The sequence below is a fragment of the Phyllobates terribilis genome, unplaced genomic scaffold (assembly GCF_046119375.1).
Source record: "Phyllobates terribilis strain yellow unplaced genomic scaffold, ASM4611937v1 Scaffold_4__5_contigs__length_816908805, whole genome shotgun sequence".
Classification (NCBI taxonomy): domain Eukaryota; kingdom Metazoa; phylum Chordata; class Amphibia; order Anura; family Dendrobatidae; genus Phyllobates; species Phyllobates terribilis.
In genome coordinates, this window is record NW_027362764.1 from 218,444,059 (window position 1) to 218,457,573 (window position 13,515).

Consider the following 13,515-nt stretch of genomic DNA (forward strand, 5'->3'; position numbering starts at 1 on the left):
GTATAACTGGACCGTCTCGAAATTCCGGTGTCCCAGACAGCATTCCATCAACCGCTGGAAGGTTCCTGGTGCGTTGCAGAGCCCGAACGGCATACAGTTGAATTCGCTGAGACCCATCGGGGTGGTGAATGCGGTCTTCTCCTTGTCCGCCTCTGCTACAGGAACCTGCCAGTACCCGCTAGTAAGATCCAAAGTGGAGAAGAAGTTAGCAGATTTTAATGCAGCTAAAGATTCTTCTATTCTAGGTAACGGGTACGCATCTTTGTGTGTGATACGGTTGACCTTTCTGTAGTCCACACACATTCTCATTGTGTTGTCCTTCTTTTTCACTAGAACTAGTGGAGCTGCCCAAGGGCTACAGCTGTCCCTGATTACCCCAGCCTCCTTCATGTCCCGCAACATCCCTTTTGCATGCTGATAGTGTGCAGGGGGTACAGGTCGGTATCTTTCCTTTATGGGTGGATGGTCTCCTGTGGGGATGTGATGTTCTACCCCCTTTACTCGCCCGAAGTCTAGCGGGAGTTTACTAAAGACTCTTTCGTACTCCTGAACCACCCGGTAGACTCCCTGTTTTTGGTGTGAGGGAGTGGAGTCAGTACCCAAATGCAGTTGCTGACACCAGTCCTCCATTTGTTTCTTAGAGCCGTTACCTTCCTCTGGTTGAGATGGAGGCAAGGGTTCTACGGCCTTTACAGAATTTTGGTTTATGGTGAACAATTTGGCTAGCGTGGCATACCGGGGCAGGTGTACTTCTCTCTCCCCGATATTTACGATGCGGACAGGTACCCTCCCATGGCGTACATCGACCACTCCCCGTGCTGTCAAAATGGTGGGCCTACTGTCTGAGTAGACGGGCTCTACCATTGCTTGGTAGTCTCTACCTCTTAGACCAATAGCTGCCCGGCACCTGATCATCATCTCACTTTTCGGGGGCATGGCAATAGGGAACGGGTCACACATTCTCACGCTACCAATCTCACCACCAGATAATTCCACCTGTTGCCGTTTCATCAGTGCCCGGATCTCTTTTTGGAGGACACGCTGCTGGCTGGAACTGACGTTCTTGGCAACCTGCTGTAAAATGAGAATCACCTCTGCAAGACAATTTTCATTCACGTTAGTTCCCAAGGTTATTCTAGGGTGACTCTCATGACGGTCAATGTCCACAATAATCAGTCCTTGTGCCGCCAGTTCGACCTTACCGACCTTAATGGTCACCTCTTTGAACCCCACCTGCGGCACGGACTGACCATTGCTGGCGATGATACTCAGGTCGTCATCTGGGTAGCGGGTTATGTCCGAGTCATTCCAGTACCGCTTAAAGAGCACGTACGGGATGGTAGTCACCTGTGACCCAGTGTCTAGTAGGGCACTCATAGGAATGCCATCCAGTACCACAGGCAAGACCAGATGTCCCCCTACGTATTTATCACGCCAGATCGATGGGCCTGATGATCTTATGCCTGGGGGTTGGCCCTCTGCCCCAGTTTGTGCCCGTTTAAATGACAGTACCTTGCCATATGTCCGGGTTGATTGCAGCGGCGGCAGATGGGTTGTCCGTCCTCGTTGTATCTGTCGCTGGGTCTTCCTCTGGACGATGGAATCCTCCTCTGTCGGTGCCACGGGACGTCCTCCGGTCCAGATGCCAGCTGGATCTTTCCTGGAGGAGAGACCTGTAAAAACTGCACAGTTCTGGTTAGTGCGGCCACGCTTTTAGTTAGCTCTTGGACCTGATGGTGCAGGTCTGTAGCCGGGTTGTTGTCCAAAGCCTGCGCACCAGCTCCTACAGGCTCTGCAGACAAGGGCGCCGCCTTTGGATGATAGGTAATAGCAGGGCGCCGGTGGGTTACAGCGATACCCGGTGCCGGTTCTCGGAGCACCCGGTTGGCCCTGTTTTTGAACTTTGCAAAGTCTAAACCAGGGTTCTGCAAGGCCATTGCACCCAACTGGGTTCGGTGGGCGTTGGACAGCAGACCCTCAATGAATTGCTCAGTTAACAGTTCATCTGCATTCCGCACACTGTCAGGGTCTGCCTGTTTAATGGCTCCCAGGGCCTCTTGCAAACTCAAAGCATAGTCTCTTATACTGTCTTGGGCCCCCTGCTTGCACTCATAAAATCTCATTTTGATCTCGGCTGAGGTGCGGGTATCAAAAGTGTCCTTCAGAAGGGCCAAGATCTCCTTTACGGTCTCCTTGTCCCGGACTGACCAGGACTTTACTTCACGCTGGGCTGCGCCGGTTAGCTGGCCTATCAATATGCTCACTTTCTGGCCCTCCATCAGGGGGTATACCTTAAATAGGCTGTACAGTCTCTCTTTAAAGTCGCTTAGGGTATGCGACTCCCCTGAGTATTGGGGCAGCCAGGCCGCTCCGGGGATGTAAGGCATTGTAAATGGCATTACTGCGGCAGTGGCTGCGCTGGTGGTAGAAGATCCCTCCGTGTCTGTCATCTTCCTCCCCCCTAGTTAAGTGTGGCCTACCTTCCGACGATCCTCTTCTGTAGGCCGCGCCTCCGCTGGTGCTGCTCCGGACGAGGACCTTGCGTCGCGTCCTGGTGACGTCAGCGTCGCTCTCTGTCCCTTCCAGGACCTTGCGCAACGTCGGTGCGTGGGGCGGAGCTTCAGGTCTCGCGCGCTTTCGGCGTCCACGCCCCTCTTCTTCCCGCGCGGCGTCCCGAAGATAGCGTCCGATGGCGGGAAAACGACTGCGGATGGCGGGAAAACAGCTGCGGATGGCGGGAAACTTCTGAAGATGGCGGGAACCTTCACCACGGCAGGTATGACAGTCTTTTGAAGGCACGCAGTACCCGGTGGTTGCGGGCACGAAATCCTGCTGACTACTCCAAAGTTGACGCGCTCCCTGGGCCGAGTGTGCACGTGTGTGGGATACCCGGAGCCGGGTCTCTGGGGGTTGTAGTCTCCGTGGCGGCGACCCGGTTCCGTGGCTCAGGGTGGTCAAACCAGTGGCAGTCTTTATAGGGTTTTTGTGGTTTAATGTCCGACTAGCGCCACACGTGGATTGCGGTCAGGGTGTACCGCCGCTGCGAGGCAGTCCGCTGAGGCTGGTGTGGTGTGCGCAGCTAAAGATGAGATAACTCCCCACGGGAAGAGTATGGCCTCAGGGCAGGGAATGTGGATGATGGGAGTGATGGTGTGCGGGCGTCCCAGTACTAGTAGTGCTGTATGCAGTGAGAAAGCAGGAATGACTCAGAGTCTTTGCAGTTCAGTTCAGGGCCTTTACTGATGATATTAAGGCAGACCCTCCCGGGAGTACTGGCTAGCATAAGGGGCCTGGTCAGTCTGCGAGCAAGCAGGAGTTCCCCTGGCCAGGTGGAGTTGTAGGCCTCCCCATCTATCTGCACTCTTCCTGGCTACCTTGCTGTAAGCGAGTGGAAGTAGCCCATGTCCCTGAGTATACCGTGTGGTGCTCACCCGTATGGCTGGTGACTTGGGACCTTCTGATAGCCTCCGCTGTTACAACTCTCCTGTTAGTTTTTTTTTAGTTTGCTGGTCACCTGACCAGTTTTGCCTATTTAATCCGGCTCCGCCCTCCTGGCATTGCTGGACTTCATTTGTATTTACTACTGTTGAGCTAGCTTGGTGCTCTGTTGCCGTTCTCTGTTAGTTTTGCTAGGTCTTCTGACCTCTTTACTTTTTGTTGTGTGTTTGTCTTTGACTGCTACGATTTCTGCTAGGAGGTGTCCAACTTTTCCCAGTCCCTAGTTCTTGTAGGGATTCCTCCCTCACATCTATAGGTCTTCGTACAGACTAGCCGAGGACTTTAGCGGGTCTGATCGCAGGATCAGGTTCCACGTTACATCGTAGGGATCTAGCTTAGTTCTATTGTAGGGACAGATCTCCTTTCTTTCCTTAGTGCTTGTAGCAGATCATAACATCTATGGCCAGAGGACCTGGAATCCCCTGCCGGCTGGGTTCTGCTGCTGGACTTAGAGGTTCTCACAGCCTCGGACTCCGTTGTCCGGTAGTAGTCTCTTCAGCCAGGACGAGCAATATATCTGCTTCCAGTCCCTGGCACTCAGCTCCTGCTCCTACAGAGCTCCTAGCTGTTTCTCGCCCTCTGTCTGGAACTTCACTCCAGACTCTGTCTGTCTAACCCCGCCCCAGACCCAGTTTATATAGGGCAGATTCCTCCCCTCCCAGGTCTGGGCAGGAGGTGTTGCATGCTTAAGGGCTCCTGACCAGGAAACCTCCCACTTGCTCTCAGATGTAATATTTCTATTACTGTGGTAACCAGACCCCTGGGGTGCCACACTTACAAGCTGTGATATTTTCAAAAGGGGGTGCTAATAGGTTCTAACCATGCAGGGTGCCCAAACTTTTGCATCGGCCCATTTTCTTTTTTGTAATTTTTAAAGTGTTACAGATGAAAACATACAGGGTGGTCCAAAAGTAGGTGGACAGAAACTTTTTTGCACAAGTCTCTTTGGGTATTAATTTTTGAAATGCATCTCTTATGTAATTTTTCAAATCACTGACACTTTTTGGTTTTCGACTATAAATTTTGTCCTTGAGTAGAGATGAGCGGTGTTCGACTAGAACTGTTCGCCAATCTCAAATTCGAGCTGTTTTGGGCGGTGTTCGAGTTGTTCGACGAACCCGAACGATTTGCAAAAAATTCGGCTGTTCGAGGTTATGTTCGATAACCGTTCGTGCACCAAAAGCGTGTCCTGCATGTCTGGCGCTATTTAGAGCACCAATCATGCAGGGATTGTCTGCCACTCACTGTAATGCCACAGCCATGGTGGTTGTGGCATTACAGTGATTGCCCAAATCGATGGGAACAGTGCTCACAGTGAAACATGAAAAGCCGGCAATTCATCAGCGGCATACACCGGTACCCGACAATTTAGAACAAAAAGAATAGAGCTTCACACATAGATTAGATAGATAGAAACATGTCAGTCACATATATATGAAGTACAGTGACAGTGTTGCTTACTGTACTTGTCATTTAGTGTAAAGGATTTATAAAAAAAAATAATAGTGTTTTCATGCACCGTCTCTTTAAAAAAGCCGGCCGGCAATTCAGCAGCGGTACCCGACAATTTATAACAGACAGAATAGAGCTTCACACATAGATTAGATAGATAGAAACATGTCAGTCACATATATATGAAGTACAGTGACAGTGTTGATTACTGTACTTGTCATTTAGTGTAAAGGATTTATTAAAAAAAATAATAGTGTTTTCATGCACCGTCTCTTTAAAAAAGCCGGCCGGCAATTCAGCATCTGTACCCGACAATTTAGAATAGAAGGAATAGAGAATCACACATAGATTAGATAGATAGAAACATGTCAGTCACATATATATGAAGTACAGTGACAGTGTTGATTACTGTACTTGTCATTTAGTGTTAAAATAAAGGATTTCTTTTAAAAAAAATTGGCGTGGGGTTCCCCTTAATTTTAGTCTCTAGCGGAGGTTAACCAGACTGCTGGGGCAGATGTTTGAAGCCTGGGAAGGGGGTAATACCCACGGAGCTTCCCAGGCTACTAATATCAGCCCCCAGCGGAATACCTAGCCTTTACTAGCTATTAAAATGGGGGACCCCCCAAAAAAATGACGTGGGGTCCCCCCTATTTTAATAGCTAGCAAAGGCTAGGCAGACAGCTGGGGGCTGATATTAATAGCCCAGGAAGGGTGCCATGAATATTGGCCCCCTCCCAGGCTAGAAACACCAGCCGTCAGCCGCCCCAGAAATGGCGCATCCTTAGAATGCGCCAATTCTGGCACTTAGCCTCGCTCTTCCCACTGCCCTGTAGCGGTGGCAGTGGGGTAATAGGGTTGGGGTTGATGTCAGCTTATAATGCCAGCTGACATCAAGCCCAGGTTAGTAATGGAGAGGCATCTATAAGACACCCCCATTACTAACCCCATAGTCAAAGTTAAAAGAAAACACAAACACCCAGAATAAAGTCCTTTAATTGAAATAAAGACACATTCCTTTCTGCTGCGGTCCAGCCTGTCATCTCGATGTAGCAGAGCTGAAGCTGTCCTGGGAACCATGGAAAGGTAAGGATGATGTTGGTTTATTATTTTACTTTTATTGCAGAAGACATTGGCTTCAGCTGGAATGGGCGTGATGGTAAGTATGGTTTAATTTAGAACAATAAAGAATTGTGTGTTTATTTCAATTAAAGGACTTTATTCTGGGTGTTTGTGTTTTTTTAAATACTTTACTAGAAATTCATGGTGGTCATGTCTAATATTGGCGTGACCCCATCAATTTCGGGCTTAGGGCCAGCTGATAATGCCAAGCTGGCCTTAACCCCTTTATTACCCAGTGAGCCACCGCACCAGGGCCCTGGATGAGTTGGGTACAGCGCCAGAAGATGGCGCTTCTATGAACGCGCCATTTTCTGGGGCGGCTGCGGACTGCAATTTGCAGCGGGTGGGGCCCAGAAAGCTTGGGCCTCCCTGCGCTGCGGATTCCAGCTCCCAGCTGCCTAGTTGGAGCTGTCCTGGGAACCATGGAAAGGTAAGGATGAGGTTGCTTTATTATTTTTCTTTTATTGCAGGAGATCGTTGGCTTCAGCTGGAATGGGCGTGATGGTAAGTATGGTTTAATTTAGAACAATAAAGAATTGTGTCTTTATTTCAATTAAAGGACTTTATTCTGGGTGTTTGTGTTTTTTTTTTAACTTTGACTATGGGGTTAGTAATGGGGGTGTCTTATAGACGCCTCTCCATTACTAACCTGGGCTTGATGTCAGCTGGCATTATAAGCTGACATCAACCCCAACCCTATTACCCCCTGCCACCGCACCAGGGCAGCGTGGAAGAGCGAGGCTAAGTGCCAGAATTGGCGCATCCTATGGATGCGCCATTTCTGGGGCGGCTGACGGCTGGTGTTTCTAGCCTGGGAGGGGGCCAATATTCATGGCTCCCTTCCTGGGCTATTAATATCAGCCCCCAGCTGTCTGCCTAGCCTTTGCTAGCTATTAAATTAGGGGGGACCCCACGTCATTTTTTTGGGGGGGGTCCTCCATTTTAATAGCTAGTAAAGGCTAGGTATTCAGCTGGGGGCTGATATTAGTAGCCTGGGAAGCTCCGTGGGTATTACCCCCTTCCCAGGCTTCAAACATCTGCCCCAGCCGTCTGCTTAACCTCCGCTAGAGACTAAAATTACGGGGAATCCCACGCCAATTTTTTTTAATAATAAATCCTTTATTTTAATACTAAATGACAAGTACAGTAACCAACACTATCACTGTACTTATTATATATGTGACTGACATGTTTCTATCTATCTAATCTATGTGTGAAGCTCTATTCTGTCTGTTATAAATTGTCGGGTACAGATGCTGAATTGCCGGCCGGCTTTCTTAAAGAGACGGTGCATGAAAACACTATTATTTTTTTTGATAAATCCTTTGCAGTAAATGACAAGTACAGTAAGCAACACTGTCACTGTACTTCATATATATGTGACTGACATGTTTCTATCTATCTAATCTATGTGTGAAGCTCTATTCCTTCTATTCTAAATTGTCGGGTACAGATGCTGAATTGCCGGCCGGCTTTTTTAAAGAGACGGTGCATGAAAACACTATTATTTTTTTTAATAAATCCTTTGCAGTAAATGACAAGTACAGTAAGCAACACTGTCACTGTACTTCATATATATGTGACTGACATGTTTCTATCTATCTAATCTATGTGTGAAGCTCTATTCTGTCTGTTATAAATTGTCGGGTACCGCTGCTGAATTGCCGGCCGGCTTTTTTAAAGAGACGGTGCACGAAAACACTATTATATTTTTTAATAAATCCTTTACACTAAATGACAAGTACAGTAAGCAACACTGTCACTGTACTTCATATATATGTGACTGACATGTTTCTATCTATCTAATCTATGTGTGATGCTCTATTCCTTCATGTCTAAATTGTCGGGTACCGGTGTATGCCGCTGCTGAATTGCCGGCCGGCTTTTTTAAAGAAAGCGTCTTCTGAGCAGTTTGTCAGCTTTTGGACACCTTTGAAGGTGTTTTCTATGTGTTCCTATGTGTTTTTGTTTGCCTGCCATTGGTTTTAACGGTGTTCGACGGTGTTCTAAGGTGTTCGACGAACAGTTCGACGAACAGTTCCTCGAACATCCCGGTGTTCGACGAACCGAACCGAACCCGAACACTACGGGGGTGGCTCAACACTATCCTTGAGTCCTCCCCAAAAGAAAAAATCCATTGGGGTGAAGTCTGGTGAACGTGTTGGCCAATCAAGTGGGCCTCTTCGGCCAATCCATTTATTAGGAAATGTTTCATCAAGATACTCGCGGACTACTCTTGAATAATGTGGAGGGGCCCCATCTTGTTGGAAATAAAGGTCATTTGAATTAGGCTGTTGCTGTAACTGGGGAACAACTTGATTCATTACAATTTCGAGATACTTATCTCCTGTGACTCTTCCATCAAAAAATATTGGTCCTAAAACACCAGAACTTGAAATACCACCCCAAACATTGACACCAGGCCCATTTAGTTGTTGCTCTAATGTTAAATGCATGTTCTCATTATACCAGTAAATACCAGTAAATAAAATTATGTATGTTAATATGGCCGGATAATTTGAAAGAAGCTTCATCACTACACATAATCACTTTACACCATGTTTGATAAATCTCCCCCTTCATAACCTTATTACACTTTCTGTCCACCTACTTTTGGACCACCTTGTATAAATATATATATATATATATATATATATATATATATATATATATATATATACAGTACCGACCAAAAGTTTGGACACACCTTCTCATTTAAAGATTTTTCTGTATTTTCATGACTATGAAAATTGTACATTCACACTGAAGGCATCAAAACTATGAATTAACACATATGGAATTAACAAAATAGTGTGAAACAACTGATAATATGCCTTATATTCTAGGTTCTTCAAAGTAGCCACCTTTTGCTTTGATGACTGCTTTGCACACTCTTGGCATTCTCTTGATGAGTTCAAGAGGTAGTCACCGGAAATGGTTTTCACTTCACAAGTGTGCCCTGTCAGGTTTAATAAGGATGGGATTTCTTGCCTTATAAATGGGGTTGGGACCATCAGTTGTGTTGTGCAGAAGTCAGGTGGATACACAGCTGATAGTCCTACTGAACAGACTGTTAGAATTTGTATTATGGCAAGAAAAAAGCCGCTAAGTAAAGAAAAACGAGGGGCCATCATTACTTTAAGAAATGAAGGTCAGTCAGTGAGAAAAATTGGGAAAACTTTGAAAGTGTCCCCAAGTGCAGTTGCAAAAACCATCAAGTGCTACAAAGAAACTGGCTCACATGAGGACCGCCCCAGGAAAGGAAGACCAAGAGTCACCTCTGCTTCTGAGGATAAGTTTATCCGAGTCACCAGCCTCAGAAATCGCAGCTTAACAGCAGCTCAGATTAGAGACCAGGTCAATGCCACACAGAGTTCTAGCAGCAGACATCTCTTCAACAACTGTTAAGAGGAGACTTTGTGCAGCAGGCCTTCATGGTAAAATAGCTGCTAGGAAACCACTGCTAAGGACACGCAACAAGCAGAAGAGACTTGTTTGGGCTAAAGAACACAAGGACTTGACATTAGACCAATGGAAATCCGTGCTTTGGTCTGATGAGTCTAAATTTGAGATCTTTGTGCGACACAGAAAAGGTGAACGGATGGACTCTACATTCCTGGTTCCCACCGTGAAGCATGGAGGAGGAGGTGTGATGGTGTGGGGGTGCTTTGCTGGTGACACTGTTGGGGATTTATTCAAATTTGAAGGCATACTGAACCAGCATGGCTACCACAGCATCTTGCAGCGGCATGCTATTCCATCCGGTTTGCGTTTAGTTGGACCATCGTTTATTTTTCAACAGGACAATGACCCCAAACACACCTCCAGGCTGTGTAAGGGCTATTTGACCAAGAAGGAGAGTGATGGGGTGCTACGCCAGATGACCTGGCCTCCACAGTCACCAGACCTGAACCCAATCGAGATGGTTTGGGGTGAACTGGACCGCAGAGTAAAGGCAAAAGGGCCAACAAGTGCTAAGCATCTCTGGGAACTCCTTCAAGATTGTTGGAAGACCATTTCCGGTGACTACCTCTTGAAGCTCATCAAGAGAATGCCAAGAGTGTGCAAAGCAGTCATCAAAGCAAAAGGTGGCTACTTTGAAGAACCTAGAATATAAGACATATTTTCAGTTGTTTCACACTTTTTTGTTAAGTATATAATTCCACATGTGTTAATTCATAGTTTTGATGCCTTCAGTGTGAATGTACAATTTTCATAGTCAAGAAAATAAAGAAAAATCTTTAAATGAGAAGGTGTGTCCAAACTTTTGGTCTGTACTGTATATATATATATATATATATATATATATATATATATATATATAAATAAAGGGAACACTTATACAAAAGAATATAACTCCAAGTAAATCAAACTTCTGTGAAATCAAACTGTCCAATTTGGAAGCAACACTGATTGACAATCAGTTTCTCATGCTGTTGTGCAAATGGAATAGACAATAGATGGAAATTATTGGCAATTATCAAGACACACTCAATAAAGGAGTGTTTCTGCAGGTGGGGACCACAGACCACATCTCAGTACCAATGCTTTCTGGCTGATGTTTTGGTCACTTTTGAATGTAGGTTGTGCTTTCACACTCGTGGTAGCATGAGACGGACTCCACAACCTACAGAAGTTGCTCAGGTAGTGCAGCTCATCCAGGACGGTACATCAATGCGAGCTGTGGCAAGAAGGTTTGCTGTGTCTGTCAGCGTAGTGTTCAGAGGCTGGAGGCACTACTAGGAGACAGGCCAGTACACCAGGAGACGTGGAGGGGGCCGTAGCAGGGCAACAACCCAGCAGCAGGACCGCTACCTCCGCCTTTGTGCAAGGAGGAACAAGAGGAGCACTGCTAGAGCCCTGCAACATGACCTCCAGCAGGCCACAAATGTGCATGTGTCTGCACAAATGGTTAGAAACCGACTCCATGAGGGTGGTATGAGGGCCTGACGTCCACAGATGGGGGTTGTACTCACAGCCCAACACCGTGCAGGACGCTTGGCATTTGCCACAGAACACCAGGATTGGCAAAGTCGCCACTGGCGCCCTGTGCTCTTCGCAGATGAAAGCTGGTTCACACTGAGCACATGTGACAGACGTGACAGAGTCTGGAGACGCCATGGAGAGCGATCTGCTACCTGCAACATCCTTCAGCATGACCGGTTTGGCAGTGGGTCAGTAATGATGTGGGGTGGCATTTCTTTGGAGGGCCGAACAGCCCTCCATGTGCTCGCCAGAGGTAGCCTGACTGCCACTAGGTACCGATATGAGATCCTTAGACCCCTTGTGAGACCATATGCTGGTGCGGTTGGCCCTGGGTTCCTCCTAATGCAGGACAATGCCAGACCTCATGTGGCTGGAGTGTGTCAGCAGTTCATGCAAGATGAAGGCATTGAAGCTATGGACTGGCCCGCCCGTTCCCCAGACCTGAATCCGATTGAGCACATCTGGGACATCATGTCTCGCTCCATCCACCAACATCATGTTGCACCACAGACTGTCCAGGAGTTGGCGGATGCTTTAGTCCAGGTCCGGGAGGAGATCCCACAGGAGACCATCCGCAACCTCATCAGGAGCATGCCCAGGCGTTGTAGGGAGGTCATACAGGCACGTGGAGGCCACACACAATACTGAGCCTCATTTTGACTTGTTTTAAGGACATTACATCAAAGTTGGATCAGCCTGTAGTGTGTTTTTCCACTTTAATTTTGGGGGTGACTCCAAATCCAGGCCTCCATTGGTTAATAAATTTTAATTCCATTGATCATTTTTGTGTGATTTTGTTGTCAGCACATTCAACTTTGTACCGAACAAAGTATTCAATGAGAATATTTTATTCATTCAGACCTAGGATGTGTTATTTGAGTGTTCCCTTTATTTTTATGAGCAGTATATATATATATATGTATATGTGTGTGTGTGTATATATATATATATATATATGTGTATATATATATATATATATATATATATATATATTTATTGCCTAAAATACAAAGAAAATGTGTCATCTTTAACTTTAGGGATCATTTCATCTTCAACTTGCTTAACATTAATTTTGACCACTGGGGCCCAAACTTTTACATGCCACTGTATAAATTAGATTTTATAATGCACATTGATTAAGTACTGAATATTATGCTCTTTAACCATAAGCTTTTGTAGAAATTACTGTAATACGCTTAGATGGTAATACTTGTAAACTCATAGCACCACAAGTCACTTCTTTTGGAGAATAGTTTATTTAATTATGGTTTTCTGTTTGTTATCCAGAAAAATCATTCCAGAAGTGTGTAGAAGAGCAGAAATGCTGGGAAGATGCAACCGACCAGGTGTAATGAAGACAAAGCTTTCCTGAAATGAATGCACCCAGTACAGTAACTCCAGTGTGTAAGTGCAGACCGGTATCTAGCAGCACCTCATCCTGGTAATCATTATAAGATGGTTTTATAACACACATATTTCACCATTTACACATAAAAGATACATTAGGGATGAATTTCATAGAGATGGCCTGCAAAACCCAATTAATGCCACAATTGCCCATGATAGCCATTCACATGCAGCTTTGACTTTATCAGAGCAATTTAAAAAATGAAAGCTGATCTCTGCGAGTCACGGCACTACTGGAACGACGCTGGCACAGGAGGTGAATAAAGTGTTTTTATTTTACCAGGGGCAAACATTCAGATTAAGAAGGGGTTGTCCTAGTAATGGACAACCCCTCTAAGCAAGAGCGCAATACCCCCAGCAAGCAGGAAGTCAAGAGGCGGAGAGCAGTGTCCACCAGAAGACAAGATGAGACAACCTCTTTAAGAGCACACAGACCTCTTTTAAAAAGACCACCAGTAGACTCTTTTCCCACACAGTTTTTACTGTGGATTTATTTTTGCTTGTAAAAAACTCCATTGGTTTTATGCATATTTTTACCAACTTTTTCTAGATTTAATTTTATTTAATTCATATATGTTTGTGTCTTTTTTATGCCTTAAAGTCCAACAAAGAAACCTATGGGAAAACACATGAAAGAAACGCCACACTTAGGGCTTGTCAAAAAACACACCTAAAGTGAGCTATCACACAATAAAAAAGCTTGATGTTTCTAGTGCATTTAACCCCTTAAGGACGGAGCCAATTATGTACTTAATGACCAGGCCAATTTTTACAATTCTGACCACTGTCACTTTATGAGGTAATAGCTCTGGAACGCTTCAACGGATCCCACTGATTCTGAGATTGTCTATTCGTGACATATTGTACTTTATGTTACTGGTAAAATTTCTTTGATATGACTTGCGTTTACTTGTGAAAAAAAAAAAATTTGACGAAAATTTTACAATTTTCAAACTTTGAATTTGCATTCCCTTAAATCAGAGAGATATGTCACACAAAATAGTTAATAAACAACATTTCCCACATGTCTCCTTTACATCAGAGCAATTT